Raw genomic sequence first — 15,898 nt, forward strand, 5'->3', positions numbered from 1 at the left:
CCAACGTCAGCATGAGGTTCGGGAGACTCTCCAGATCGCATCTGATCTTCAAATTTTATGTTCTTATAGTCATTTGAAAGCTCTGGAAGTCTAGTTTCCAACAAAATTTGAATCATCTCAATTGGACTTCTGTAGCTCCTGAAATCATTAAAATACTACACAAAGGTCTGATCTGTCAGGGCCCAGGCTGGTGGTTTAGGGAAACCTAACTTTGCAACTTCATAACTTTCTCTCTGGAGCTCCAATTGACCTGATTCTTAATGCATATGAAACCTCAACATGTCTACTTCATCTCCACCAAGTTTCATTTCATTCGGACTGCAATGGGATATTCAATCTTCTTAACTCCATTCCTATAATAAAATCACCAAAATCAATTAAGACTTGGACACTTTGTGAAGTAAAGTTCAGATTAGAAAAATATCATAAAAATATCCAAATCATGCTTAAGTCTTAACAATTTAGCCTAAAGTGGTAGTGTTATAAGGTACATTTTCATGCACCTATCAATATTAATAAAGAATATGCTTGTTGAGAATAAAGATAATAAGAAAAATTTCAATGGATGCCTTAGAATTATTTATTAAGGTGATTGCCCTCTTTAATCAATGGTAATGTCTTTTATTACCATTGGTTGAGCAACTATAATTGAATATGCTATTTTGATTATTACTTATATTTACAAATTTGCTCCTTATAATTTGTTAAAATTCTTAAGATCAATCACCAACCCACCATGTATTGCACTAATTCCTTTTTGTCACCACGAGTGGTTCAAATCGATTCTAGATAAGCATGACTGATAAATATAAAGAAAAACTAAATAATGTATATTATGAAATATAGATGTTCGTAGAGAATACGTCATTCTCCAATTAAACTTTGCCATATCGCTAAAAATAACTAGACCATTGCTCTTAACAAATGTCCCCAAGGTATTCATTAATAGAACCCTTAATATCAAATTGTTGGATCATAAGATACATTCAACAATATATATGGAAGGCTATTATGTGCAACTAGCAACTTGATCGAACACATGAAATAAATAAAAAGGGGCTATTCAGAATCTTTTAGTTGAAATTGCACAGCAACTCAAGATGCATTGCAAATAGTATTTGATTTACCAAAATGTTTACTTCTTGTGTTTGGAGAGTTTGGGAAAAAGTGGGGTGCATCTAACAAACATTCTATCGAACAACTTGCAAGTAAATGCCAAGTTGAAACACTCAATATTTATGGAGATGATAGTGTTCTGGATAAAAAGATTGGTGTCGAAGCTATTGATGGCGAGGGCCTTAGTTGTGGACATGAGAAGCCATATGAACGGATCAAGCAACAGTGCAAGTCTCGAGGAGGGTGGAGAAGGTGAGGGAGAGAGGCATGGCAAGGGGCCAAAGGCAGTTCATGATGATGTAGAGGTGGAAGGGATAGGTGATAGTGAAAGAGAAGGAGGCAAAGTGGAGGCGGAGGTCAACACCGTAGATGAGGGTGGTTGGAGAAAGGGGTTAGGGCAAAGAACTTGGGCAAAGACAAGGAGTGTGTAGGGGCTCGTAGGAATGTGTTGGTTAATGAGGCAGCAAAATGGATGGGCATCAAGTAGGCTGTTCAAATAAAGTTCGAGGCAAAAGAGGAAGCCATGTGCTACCGAGACGTGGGGAGGGTCGGAGGTGGCATTGAGAGCAGTGGTGACGAGGGACTCAAGAGCAAGGCAGAAAGGAGAGGGGAAGAGGAGGAGTAGAGGTCAGTTGTAGGATAAGTCCGAGGTGGAGGAGGCAAGAATTGGCAATGGCCTCGAGGTTGATGGCAACGAGGGACTCGAGAGTGGGGTGGGGAAGGATAGGGGAAGAAAAGAGAGAAAATCCTTTTTTAAAAAAAATTAGGATTACTTGAGCGGCTAAAACTCATCCTGCAACTATTTTTGACTATGACTTCGCCTACATAAGATAGCTCTTAATTGCATAGTAATGAGCAACTCAACCTACCATGCAATTAGAGCTGTAGGTATCCAAACAAGTAGGCTAGCTTACAACAGCAATTTGAGTTGCATGCAGCACCACTTACAGGATCCCAATCAACTTCAAAAAGAGTCCTAGTAAACAAGGCTCTCACTACTGCAAGGTTTAGGAAGGGTTAGATATATATAAACTTATTTTTGCATGCGGAAAGACTGCTTCCATATTTTAAATTTATGATACTAAATCATAATGGAGCAACCTTACTTTTATACCAAAACCTACCCTCCGAACACATGAAATGCATATTTAAAAAAAAAAATAAATGTTAAATATGGGGTGTTTATAGAAAATTATGTCATTGATGGTGCTACACCTTTTTAAGGGATGCCATGAGAGGTGGTGGTGGTAGATGCTAGGTAAGAGGAGGTGGAGGATGCCAAGCTAGGGGTGGAGGATGAGGGAGGTGGTATAGATGTGATAGCCTGGTCCATATAGACCAGCTTAGACTAAACCATAAGACTTTAGTTGAGTTAGGCATATGCTCCGCTCGTGCTTAGTTGCATCAAACTTCCGATGAGAGTCTGTTCTCTTTGACAACTCCAAGTGGGAGTGGAATTCTAGGAGGACATCAGAGGCTAGAACATCCTAGCTTTGGCCTCCATATAGATCCCCCAAACTCAATGAATCTAGAGTTAGTTCAAACTAAATTCAAATTAAGGTTAGTTTTCTAGCACTCTTTAAATTCAAGCTAAGACTAGTTCTCTATCCGTGGTCAAATCCAAACTAGAGCAAGTCCTTTGACTCCAATAAAAATAAAATCAAGATTAGTCCTTTGACCTTTTTGAAGTTCAAACCAAGCTTAGTCCTCTGGTACTAATCAATTTTTTTCCAAATTGAAATTCGTCCTCTGACTCTAGTTAAATCAAATTTGGGTTAGTCCTTTGTTCCCATTCAATGTCAAATTTGGATTTAGTCCTTTATATCCATTATGTAAAATATGATTTTTGTCCTCTAAAATCATATACATGGAAGTTGGTAACTTAACCTTTCAAAGGCTCTAATTGTGACCCTTTTCCTCTTGTAGCTTGAGTTAGTCCTCTAACTCTAGTCAAATCCAAGTCAAGTTTAGTCTTCAAATCCTAGTGAGGCTCATCTTTGAGTTAGTCCTTTGACCTTAGCCAAATCTAATTTAGGATTAATCCCCTGATCCTACTCAAGCTCATGCTAGAGTTGGTCCTTTGATCCTAGTCAAATCTAAGTTAGGGTCAGTCCTTTGACCTTAGTCAAATTCAAGATTGGCTAGCCCTCTGACTCTAGTCAAATCAAATCCAAATAGGGTTAGTCCTCTAACTTAGTCAAATTTATGTCAGTTCTCTGACCTTGGTTAAACTAAATTTATGTCAAGTTAGTTCTCTGACCTTGGTTAAACTCATATTGGAGTTAGTCCTCTAACACTGTCAAATCAAATTCAAGCTGAGGTTAATCCTTTGCTTCTCATTAAATCAAATCCAAGAGGAGGTTAGTCCTTTGACCTTGGTCATGTTTATACTAAATTTAGTCCTCTCACTCTAGTCAAATCCAAGTTAACTTCCATATAATTAAACTAGGCAAGTTTAACTCTAAATGGACCTCCATGTCACTAAACTACGTAAGTGCAAATAAAATCAACTTCATGTCATTAAATTGGGCAAGTCAAACCAAGATGTTGATGGATCCCCATGTCAGTAAACTAGATCCAAGTTCTTCTTTCCATTATATATACATCTTTACTTCTAATCACATCATGTGTAAAATCATGTACAATATTCTATTTAGTGATGTAAATTAAGGGTAAGTAGTGTAATATACTAAGTGAGCAAATTAATGAAATTCAAATTTTATGTTATGAATATTATATTTCCTTTCAGCACTGATGGCTAAAAGTCTCTTAGTTGGAGGTGACGCAATATTTAGGGTAATTAAGGGTGAATTCTTGAGTTTTTTAGAAGCCATGGATTTGTGTAAATAAAAGAGCCTCTATAATATGGTGAATTTGACATGATCATGATAAATTTCTCATTTGTGTATCCCAAGTCTCTCCAAATTAATGAGCACTCATCTCAAGAAACAAATTTTGGGGGCCCATATAGTCAATTGCCAGCAAGATAAATTTATAATCTTTTGAAGCTCTCAGATTGATCTTTTCATCACATCCATTCTCCATATTGAAAATGGCCAATGTGCACCCAAAATGTGAAGGATTGGTGGAACTTCCTTAAAAACTCATAACAATCTCTTTCATTTATCATCCAATAATATCCTTAACTAGGGATTTTTTTGGCTAGTGCAAACCCATTAATATCTGGTCCACAATTCTAACATGAACTTCTTAAACAACAATTCTAGCTTCAACTACATCTAGGCACCTTAGAAACATACCTTCACAGGACCTTTTGAAGAGAATCCCTGTACAAATAACATATTATATTGGTATTTGCTTAAGAGTATTTACATTTGTATCTATTGTTCCTTCAGGACAAGTGAAGTCCTCTAAGAGTATTTGATATTATAAAAGAATGGCTTATTATTTATAGTGCCATCGTCATTCAAAACACAATAGTAAGTAGGCAAAAATTTGGGTTCTATAAATAATTTAAGTTGCCTATTTTCAATTGAGCTGCTAGAGTAACTAAGGCAAAAGCCAACCTATCCTTTTCTTGGATACGAAATGAAATTCGTTAATGTCAAAATGCTCTATTAGTTCTTCCAAATACTGGTGGTGATAAGGAACAATCTTATAATCCTTCGTTTGATATTTGCTATTACTCTGCTAAATGAAGCACTTGAAATCAGCAAATACTTCAATTTTCTTTATTCTTAGACTTGTGCCATTTCTAACCTTAAAATGCAAGCTTCATACTCTATCATGTTATGAGTGCAGTAAAAATCCAAATGGATAATTGTTGGTCACCGATCATCCTTTGGATAGATCAACCCAATGACTACGGTTAATACTATGTTTGTTACTTCTCCCATTAAAGTAGAGTGTCCAAATTTCTCTATCATAGTGGTGTAGCTCATCTGTAGTCATGTGTAATATGTTCTCGTTGAAGAAGCTAATGCAAAGTGGTTAGTAGTTTAGGAGTGCATGTTCTACTAAATGGTTAGCTAAGGCTTGTCCCTTGATAGCCTTCTAAGTGATGAAAGTAATTTTATATTGAATGAGAATTATTTTCCACTTTACTAATCTTCTAGTTAACGCTCCCTTCTCACTCAGGTATTTAACGGAATCCAATTTTACAATAAGGAGAATAGGATAAACCAAGATGTAATAACATACTTTTTAAACTTGCTAGACAGAGTTAAACAAATCTTCTTAATCTCAATATACCTAGCCTCATAATCTACCTTATGCTTATTGAGATAGTAGAGAGTTCTTTGCTTTTCAGCTATTTTAACATAATATTTGAGAACAATCCTTTGAAGTTTCCATGATGGACAAGTATATAAATAACAACCTGCTAGGAGCAAGAGGGACTAACATTGGTGGATTCATGAGATACTACTTGATTTTGATAAAAGCTTGCTGATGTTCATAATTTTGTTCTTTTGGAGCACATTTCTTAAGGAGCTTAAATATTGGTTTACTAATTGGAGTCAACTTGGCGATAGGTCTGCTGATATGTTGAACTCTATTAAGAAATACTTTGACCTCCTTTTAGTTAGTTGGGGATGGTATTTTCAAGATGGCTTTATCATTCAAAGGATTGACCTCTACTCCTTTCTTTCTAAAACTGAAACCAAGGAATTTTCCAGAAGTTTCTCCAAATGCATATTTTGTCAAGTTTAGTCTCAGCTTATACTTTTGCAGGTTAATAAACAACCTTTGAAAATTTTGTAGGCACATCATCCACTCACATTTTTAATTATTTTTGCATCATATCATAAAATAACATAGTTACTGCCCTTCGATGGGCAGATCTACATTCCTTAATCCAAATGGTATAACTTTGTAGTAATAAACATCCCACTGTATAGTTGAATGATATCTTCTGAATATCTTCTTCTATCATCTTGATCTAATTATACCTTGTAAATCCATCCATAAATGATAACAGAAAACATCCTATAGTGTTGTCTACTGATAAATTAATGATGGATAAGGATAACTTGTCCTTTGGGCTAGCTCCTTTTAGATATCAACCGTCAACACAAACTCAAACTGAACCTTTTCTTGATAATTAGGAAGATGTTCACCATCTATTCAAGTTAATTGGTCACTCTCAGGAATCAAACATTTAGTTGCTTCATTACTTCTTTCTTCTAGTACCAATTTCATTTGCAACTTTTTTAGTTTTGTTAGATTGGTTTAATATTTGGTTTGATTATTGCTATTTCAGAGTCTAGGCATAGCATATTAGTATAAAACCAAGCAAAGACATCCATATTCACAAGCAAGAACCAAATTAACTTCTTCCTTAATTGAAGAATTGACTTGATCTCTATCTTTATGACCCTAGGACTGTCTAGAGTTTTAAAGTTGATTTCCTCAATATTCTCGATAGTGTGGTCCTTTGGTTGCTCTTGTTCTTCAAATAAGCTATACAAATTCTGAGTCTTCATCAACATATTCTACCTCCATGAGTTCAAAAGAAGATACATCATAGGATTGTCTTATTTTGCACTCCATACAAGATTCAGCTATTACTAAAGGATGTAAAGATGCAGATGAAGAAACAAAATTATTTTTATAAAAATCCTTTTATTTGTGAAGAAAGATAACAAAAAAAATTTGAAGAGTTGGGGGAGGGAGTCTTGTGGTGGGCTCATAGAAAACATTTCTTCCTAATTGTCTTAAATTAGATAAGTTTTTTTTATTGGAGGCCTATCGTAATGCGGACAGCAAGCATAATATTTTCTAGCTAGCAATGCATGTTTCGAGGTTCAAGAGGAAGAGTGATAAATCTTTGAGAATCTAGATGCCCTTCAACATCCTTATCAATTGAGATGACAATGAAATGTCCAAATATGCACTTGTCAGAGTTGAATGCTTGCGAATATTCAGATAGCCTCGAAAGTTGGAAGATACTAGGATCCACATTAATAGAGTAATTATCATATTTCATAGGAAGAAATGGTTGAAGCGATATCTAGTCGACCATTCTATCTTAAAATGTTATTTCATCCTTTGTCAAAATGAATCTACATTTTCAGGACCCATCGGGCTTCTCATTGTCTTCATCACTACTTATTCAATGAGATGTCCATAAATCGCTGACTTGTTATCCTTCTCCTTCTTATGGAGGTAGTGGGTGTGAGTGCTTTGAGAGGAAGAGGATTTTGTGGAGTTGTAACCATTGTTACCTCTCAACGAGACCTTCACTCTTCCTAGCTCATTTGACATTATCAACATTAAGTCTTCTAGCACCCTCAAACCCTTGACGATGTTAGAATACAAATAGTTCTCTAGTACATCCACAGTATTCTTAGTTACATCAAAATTGATTTTATATATATCAACATCATCTTATTACATCATTCAAAATTACATGCTTAAAGTAATTATATTGCTGAGAAGCTTCTTTTGCAAAAAAAAATTGATCAAAAGGAACAACTCTCTGTTTGCATTTTGGGCATGCTTCATCGCCTACCACCCTCTACTTTTTTTTCTCTTTTAGAGGATGGTACCCTAGACCCCATCTATCAGAGTACGGTTTTAGAATGATTGGTCCAACGGTAATCCTTTTGCATTGATCTACATTTAATCAATCATTCAATTCCTTAACCTAGTCTAGCACTTCTGTCATTCACTATATATAACATAAATATTTAAATATATCTACACCATTCCAATGCTTGTTACATATGGAAGATTTTGATGTAGCACAAGCTACACTTTTTTTGGAAGTTTGACAATCTATTGAAATAGTGGCACCATCTCTAAGGTTGGCCAACAGCTCTTATGCATAGAAAAAGTCCTACATTAAAAATCTTAAAATATATGTGTGGGAGTAAGCATGTGATAACTTTCTATATTGTTAGAATGCACCCATGCCATAATAACTTGTAAGCTTTCAAATTTTCAGCTTTTTCATCATGCCCCTATAAAATAAGCATGTGAAAATTTCTCTATTCTTAAAATGCCCCATCTACAATATCTATATAATCTTCCAATTTTTCTACCATTCTAACGATGCCCATATTGAACCTCTCCATTAAAAATATGCTTCTCTTCAACCCTACATGATATGAATTTATAAAACTCAAAACTTGATAACCCTGGAGTTAGTGGCTGCTAATTTAATGAAACCTTTGATAGGTTGGAAGACAATTTTTTTTTCTAAAAATGACAAAAGGACTTCTTTTTCTAAAAAAATGGCAATAGGAGTTGCATATGAATGCTCTTCATTGAAAAGGTTGATTTTTATTAAATTCTATGCCTAATTTTTTCATAACTGATATAACTTACAATTAGCCTAGATTATATATTATTATTTCTTGAATCCATGTGCATAAGCACGCGCATTATATCTAGTTTCCAAAAAAAATCAAGATTACTAGTTCTATCTGAAAGATGATTTTTTATTTCTACCATCATCCCTACACCTATGATATAAGAAAATCTATAAATAATATATATAGAAAAGTTCCTCGATTGGTTAATACCTAGACTCACCATGTAAAAAATATTCATCAAACAGTCGGCATAGATGACCAACATGGTACCTCAATCATTATCCCATATTTTTTCTTCTCATATGTTGGTACTTGGTTGAGGAGATTTCGATTGACCTAAAAAGAATCTTTTTTGATGAAATAAAGTAGAATCTGGGGAGATATTCCTCACTATGTTAGTTGTATAACTTGCAAAGATTAATAGAATTACATTGCACCTCAAAACATCAAAGAAAATGAAAATTAAATTAAAAAAAAGAGAAGAGAGAGATAAAAGGAGGGGTCTTTTCAAAAGAGTAACCATTAATATTATATGTTATTAATTATAACATGGCACAGGATGCCAAACACGTAGAGCACAAGAAACTACATCCAAATACTGGAGGAAAAGGATGAAATACACTAAGTTAGAAAAAATCCAATAAAGTTTAGATACATCATTCGAGTTTTATTCGCCTTCATTGTTTGTTGATGGTGAGTGACTAATACGACAACGAAAAATCGAATTACAGCCACGATGATAGGGCTTTGAAGGTTTTGGTAGAGTCTGCTTGGATTGGGAAATGCTAAGCATGTGCTGCGATTTGAACAAATCTTTATTGGGTAGCCCTTTAGCCATCTTCTCGTGCACTGCCTCCACAAAATAATAGTTGTTAAGTAGCAAAAACCAAATCATTGCAAGCTCTACCAACCTCCACTTCATCTTCACTTGTGCCATGTCTCTCAAGCACTCCTAAATCTCCATCTATCTTGGTGGCAATAAGAGTTCTCTAGAACAACATGCTACTCGATGTAGATCATATGCACAAGCCTAGGATTCAAAACAAACACCAAAAAAAATAAGCAAGGAAGAAGAATTTTTCAGAAAGAAGAAAAAATTCTTTGTTATAAACAATAGAAGCCCAAAGCTTTCCTCTATATAAGGATGCCAGAAGCTCTCTCTCTCTCCCTCCCTCTCTTTCTTTGTGTGGTGTAAAAACTCATGCCTCTTAGGAAGAAAATGGACTGAACAAGTGTTTGATTCCTACCCAAATTCGAAAACCACCAGAAAATAGGAAACTAATGCCTGCTTTCCAAAGGTTTGACAAAGTCAAACTCTAGTGCTTAGCCATGCATGGACACAACCAATAACATAGGTCTTTTGAGCTTAGGACACGATATAACTAACACAGACCAGCACAAAAAGCAAACCAAATAAAATAAAGATTTAGCAATGAATCTCACCATTTCCTTTGATGGTAGTGGTGAAAAGAGTTCATAGCATTAGAGTTTATAATGCTTAAAAGACAATCTAGCAAAGGAAAGAAATCTTGGATGCCATCTATAATGCATATAGCATAAAACTTAGATCACCTTTATTATGATCACAAAATTAAGAAAAGTATACACATGACATCCATATAAACAAAATTAAATATACTTATTTTTGGTAAATATAAATATACTTATTTAGACACCTAATAATAACGTCTTAGACAAGGATGGAAGGTGGCGACAACAATTGATTTCGTTTTGACTAATAAAAATCTCTGATCACTTTCTGCCATTGCTTCTTGGGCGTGATTTCTCATAGTTTGGAATTAAACAAAAGTTTCATTTGACAAAAACTATCTTGGCTGGTGCAATATATGCATGACAGGTTGAACAAGTTTAAATTTTGGTGAAGAAAGAACTTCATAGGAGTCTTATATCATCATGTTCATGACTTGGTTTCCTTAATCGAAGTCTTGAGAATGCCAATAGATGTGAGGTGGGGGTAGGAGTCCTTTTCCATTGCTATGTTTGTCGGTTGGTTTACTTACATGAATTGTTCAGAATGGCAATAGATGTCTGGATGAGGTTGTGCCTCTATGAGTGTATGTGCTTCAGACTTTCCTACTCTCTTTTTAAATAGCATTTATAAGCCTATTTTTCATAGATTCCCCCTTAAAAGCCTCCATTTTTCTTTCCAAGCCCATTCTCCTTTATTTCACTTTCTTGACTTTCAAATGACTGGACCATCCAAGCATCCACATTGAAAACTTGGGTTAACTTTTGAGGCTCAACTATGACAACATAAAGCCAGTAGGATCAACAATATATAGGCTAGGCTGCACAAAAAGGGCTACAGAATCAACAACATATGCAAGAAGATGAGGTTGGGAGTAGAGAAAGTTACAGATAATTTTTTCTATATAGAGATAGGAGAGGAAAAACTATTGAGAGTTTGTAGAGGGAAATCACAAGAAAAGAGATTTGAAGAAAGCCAGCTTTTGCTTGTGCACAAGAATGGTCATGTAACGAAGGATGACCACCATAAACTTGTTGAATTTGATTGTTGTGATGGATGTATTGTCTATCTCTTCTTCTTGCCTATATCAGATACTCAATGGCCCATCCATGCTATTTGAAGATGATGTGTCAATGGCCTAGGCTATTTGAGATGATGTATTCTTTCCAAAGTATGTTGAAGGTTTTATAATGGGAACTTAATTGAGAATTGAAGCTTAGCATAATCATATAGTAGTGGTTTGTTCTAGAGAAAGATTATCATTAAGAATTATACTAATTTTGGTTGGTTGTTGCACATCCAACAATTTTCAATTAGTGTGAGAAAAATGCTACACTTTATGAATAATAGTTTTGCATATCTTCATGATTTTAAAATTATTCTAGATGACCACCCACTGCAACCCTCTCCTTGTCTGCTTGACTTGGTCCCCTTTGTACTCATGTCAGAGTACAACCTAGCTTGGAAATGTGTTGCCCCCTACTCCCTGCCCTCTCTCTTGCCACTAGTTGTAGCAACCTAGGATATCATTCAAAAAGACTGCCCGAAATGTATTCTTTGAATTTTTTAGTTATGTATAAGTACCCAAAATCTCTATGGCAAATAACTGATGTAGGATTAAACACACACTCGCACGGATCCTCACACACTTCCCCAGATTAAGCCCTTGCATCCTTATTTGGCTAAAGATTCAAATCTAGTCAAATTCAATTACACGTACCACAAATCCATCGTAGAGCTATGATACGGTGTGTTTAGTCCCATATGAGTTATTTGCCGAAGAGATCTTGGGTACTTATACAGGACTAAGGAGTCTAAATAATACCTTTTGGCTAGTCTTTTTATGTGAGATCTTGGGTTATTATAAATAGAATCAAAGCAGATTCGACCCATGGCCTATATGGACTAGATGTGGCACGGGTCCATTGAGGCTGACCACAAGCTGATTGTGGTATTTGTGATTGAATTTATAGTATTTGTAAATAGATTTAAACCTTTAGTCTGGCCAAGATGTTAGAGCTTTAACGGAGGAAGTATATAAGGACTTGTGCGGGTGTATATTTATTTACATTTCGACTATGTACTACATAAATCTTGGATACTTATACAGGATCAAGAAATCCAAATAATATCTTTCGGCTAGCTATTTTGGATTAGGTTATGGAGTATTACAACTAGCTTAGCCCTTTATCAATCACTTCTGCAAGTCCCCTTCATTGATCTCTTTTTCAAGGCCCTTCTCTCTTGTTGGCTCGACCATCCTTTTAAGCCATCGATCCCCAAAACTATCTCATTTTCTTTCTCTTATTGTCCTTATTTAACTAATAAATCGCCTATGATGATTGGTCCATTCTTAAGTTGAAATCAAGCAGGACCCCATCTGTCCAAGACCTCCAACCCTATGCTTGAACATGCATTACACGTACAAGTTGCTAATATTTATATGCAATAAATATGTTAATATATATATATATATATATATATATACATATATATATATATATATATATAAACTATGCTCCTTTGGAGGGAAGAGGTATCTACTCCTTTCAAGTTCGAAATCAATATTAAAACATCCAAGTCAAAGATTAATATTATGATTTATATTATTAAAAATATTTAAAAAATATAAAATTGCATGTTTTAGTGGTCTCTAACTTATGTATCAATTAAACACGAGAGTAGATGGTTTTCATTGTACTAGTTTGTTAAAATATATAATAAAATATTTAAACTAATAATCCATCACATGGATCATGAGTTATATATATATATATATATATATATATATATATATATATATATATATATATATATATATATATATATGTTAAGATAGCAGTGAGTTGATGACATTAGAGTTTATAATGTTAAACAAACTGTTAGCAAAAAAAAAGAAATTCTAGATGCAAACTATAATACACCTAAATCCCCTTTATGGCTACAAAATTAAGAAAAGTACAATCTTTATAAATGGAAATTAATATACTTATGTAGTCACATAATAATAGCTTCTGAGGCAATGATGAAAAGTGACGGATTGACTTTATTTTGACAAATAAAAATCTCAATCAATTACTTCCATCGCTTTCCTTTTTGGGTAGGGGAGGAGCGTGTAAATATGATAAAAAAGGAAAGATTAATTACTCCTACATTCGAGGAAGCAACATCCTTACCCACTTATGCCCTGTTTGGAGGAGCTGTTGGAAGTAGAGCTGTCTGAAGTAGAGCTGTTATAAAAAGCTGTTTGCTGTTTGGTAACTACATTCGTAAAGTGCTCTGGTACTTTGTTTTGTGTTTGATAAACAAACTGGGAAAGTACTTTTGTATGACAAAATTACCAGAAAGAACATTGCATAGTATTATACAACAGAATATAATAAAACATAACATATATTAATACATAAATATACGATATAGTATAATATTTTTTAATATAAAATAATATTATTATAATATAGCATAATAGTAATATAATTATTAGAGTAAATTAATATTTGGTAATATAGCATAATATTAAATTATTTAACATAACATATTAGTGTATTATGATATAATATAATATATATTATATTTATAGTATAATACAATAATAAAGGTATAAAATATTATAATTATTAGTATAAATTAATTTCTCATAATATAACATAATATTAAATTATTTAAAATAACATATTAATGTATTATAATGTAATGTAATATAATATAATATTTATAGTATAATACAATAATAAAGGTATAAAATATTATAATTATTAGTGTAAATAATTAATAATGTTGAAATATATTTATTTATTATCTTATTTATTTATTCATTCATTCATTCATTTATATAAATATTTATTTTTTTATTTTTTTTTTATTTTTTAAATTTTTTTTCTTCTCTTTTTTTCTTTTCTTTTCTTCTTTTTTTCCTTTTCTTTTTCTTTTCTTTTTTTTTCTTCTCTTCTTCTCCTTCCTTCCTCTCCCCTGTTCTCCTTTCTTCTCCTCCCGCGCGGCCAGCAGCGTCAGAAGGGAGCCAGGCCGCCGCGGCCGCGGGAGGGGGCCGGGCCGGGGCTGGCGGCGGCCGCGGGAGGGGGCCGGGTCATGGCCGGCGGCGGCCACGACTGGCCCCCTGGGAAGTGCTCTCCCGCGAGGCCGACAGCGCCGGGCCGGGCCGTGGCGGACGCGGGAGGGGGGCGGGTCGTGACCGCCGGCGGCCGCAGGAAGGGGGAGAGGGAGGGGGTGCGACGGCGGGGCCTCGCAGATGCGGGAGGGGGGCCGTGGGACCTCCTTCTTCTTCGGCACCGTCCCTTTCCGTGACGGGGACATCGTCGCCGGCGGCGGCCACGGGAAGGGGAAAACCACCTGTCTTCCTCTTCTTCGGCACCTCCCCACCATGGGGGCGGGGGAGAGGGAGGGGGTGCGACGGCGGGGCAGAGGGAGAGGGTGCGGCGGCGGGAGAGAGGGAATGGGGTTGGGTGGGAGAGGAAGAGACCGTGAGAGAGAGGTTTTTGGGAGGATTTTTTTTTTTAAATGGAGATATTTTGGTCAAAAATACAGCTTTCCGAAAAAGCTGAAAACAGCATTTTCGGAAAGCTCCAAATTGGAGCTTCCCCCCAAAAGCTGCTTTCAGCTTCCCGCAAAAGCTGAAACAGCTTTTCAGAAAATTTACCAAACATCATTTTTTAGCTAAAAGTACTTTTGGAGAGCGAGAAAGTGCTTTTTGGCCCTCCATCTGCCCTCCAAAAGCTCCCCGCCTTAGAACTCTATTGCATGTGGACTCCAAAAGAGCAATGTCCGGAGAGAGAAATGTCATTCCAGAGGCTTCTTCTAGCGGGAATGGCGATGACCCTAGTCTCCCGTTCCTCTTCATGCCTGTTACCGGCCCCACTCCATGGCTTCTGGAGTGAATGTGGTTCTTTTAAGGGTGAGGCATCTCCAAAATCATCTTTAGGCTTCAAAAATCTCCAACTTTGAGAGGATCCTCGAAAAGGCTCCTACCTCTCTCTCTTCTGGCCCAACATCTCATTTCTCTTCAAATAGTGCCTATCTTCCATTATTTGCTGCTAAATCTTACAAAAGCTGCTCTTATCTTCTCCTCCAGCAATGCAATTTCCACCCATCCCAAAGAGGCAATGCTCCTCAATCTTTCTCCCCCATCCCAAAGGGCCTTGCTTTCGCTGCGAAGAGTAAAATGCTCTTCTTTGTTTCTTTTGTAGAGGGTATGGTCATTCTTCAAAGGTATGCTCTTCTCTTGCTGGATATTTAAATATGAAGGTTGTGGATGTGGGTAGTCAGTCTGAAAAACTACTTGTGTATCTCCCCATAGATGCATAGGTTCGAGCTAGCATGCACCATTGACACTTTCATGTCTAGCTCTAGTATTAGTGTTCACCTCCAATAGGGCACAAATCTCTAGTGCTTAATTTGTTAAAGCCCTCCAAGCCTACTTATCTAACTTCCTTTGGGAGCCTAGGCTCCTTAGACCCAATAGTTCTCTTGTGCATCTTTCGTAAAGGAAGGATATTTTTCTTGCTCAAAATAAGAGAGTCATTGAATCTGTCACGCCCCGAACCCAACACCCGGGGTCCGGTACGCGACCGGCCGCATGAGCCCTAGAGCAGTGCCCTAAAGATCATGCAAGGCCTATGTTTAACAAAATTCCAATAAATCCACGATTAATTTAATAATTCAAATAGACAAGTCCGACATATCCAAATAAACAAATTAGTTCAATTACAAGATCTTCAAATGTTCATCGACATCAAAGAAGGACAAACAAACTAACTAGCTAATGACTCTGATACTTGTACTCTGCGCCCATCCCATCCAAATCTAAGCATCCTGCAACTCTGATAAAAAGAAAGAAGAAAAGGGGGTGAGCTTTACAGCCCAGTAAGAATCCCTACATATCCACACCAACACAATAATGATAAAAATCTGAAAACTACGACAAGTCAAAGCACATATCATGAAGTCATAAACCGGCTATCAAAGCTCAAATAATCGATACATGTATGTATATCAAACATCA

The sequence above is a fragment of the Phoenix dactylifera genome, chromosome 6 (assembly GCF_009389715.1).
Source record: "Phoenix dactylifera cultivar Barhee BC4 chromosome 6, palm_55x_up_171113_PBpolish2nd_filt_p, whole genome shotgun sequence".
NCBI lineage: Eukaryota > Viridiplantae > Streptophyta > Magnoliopsida > Arecales > Arecaceae > Phoenix > Phoenix dactylifera.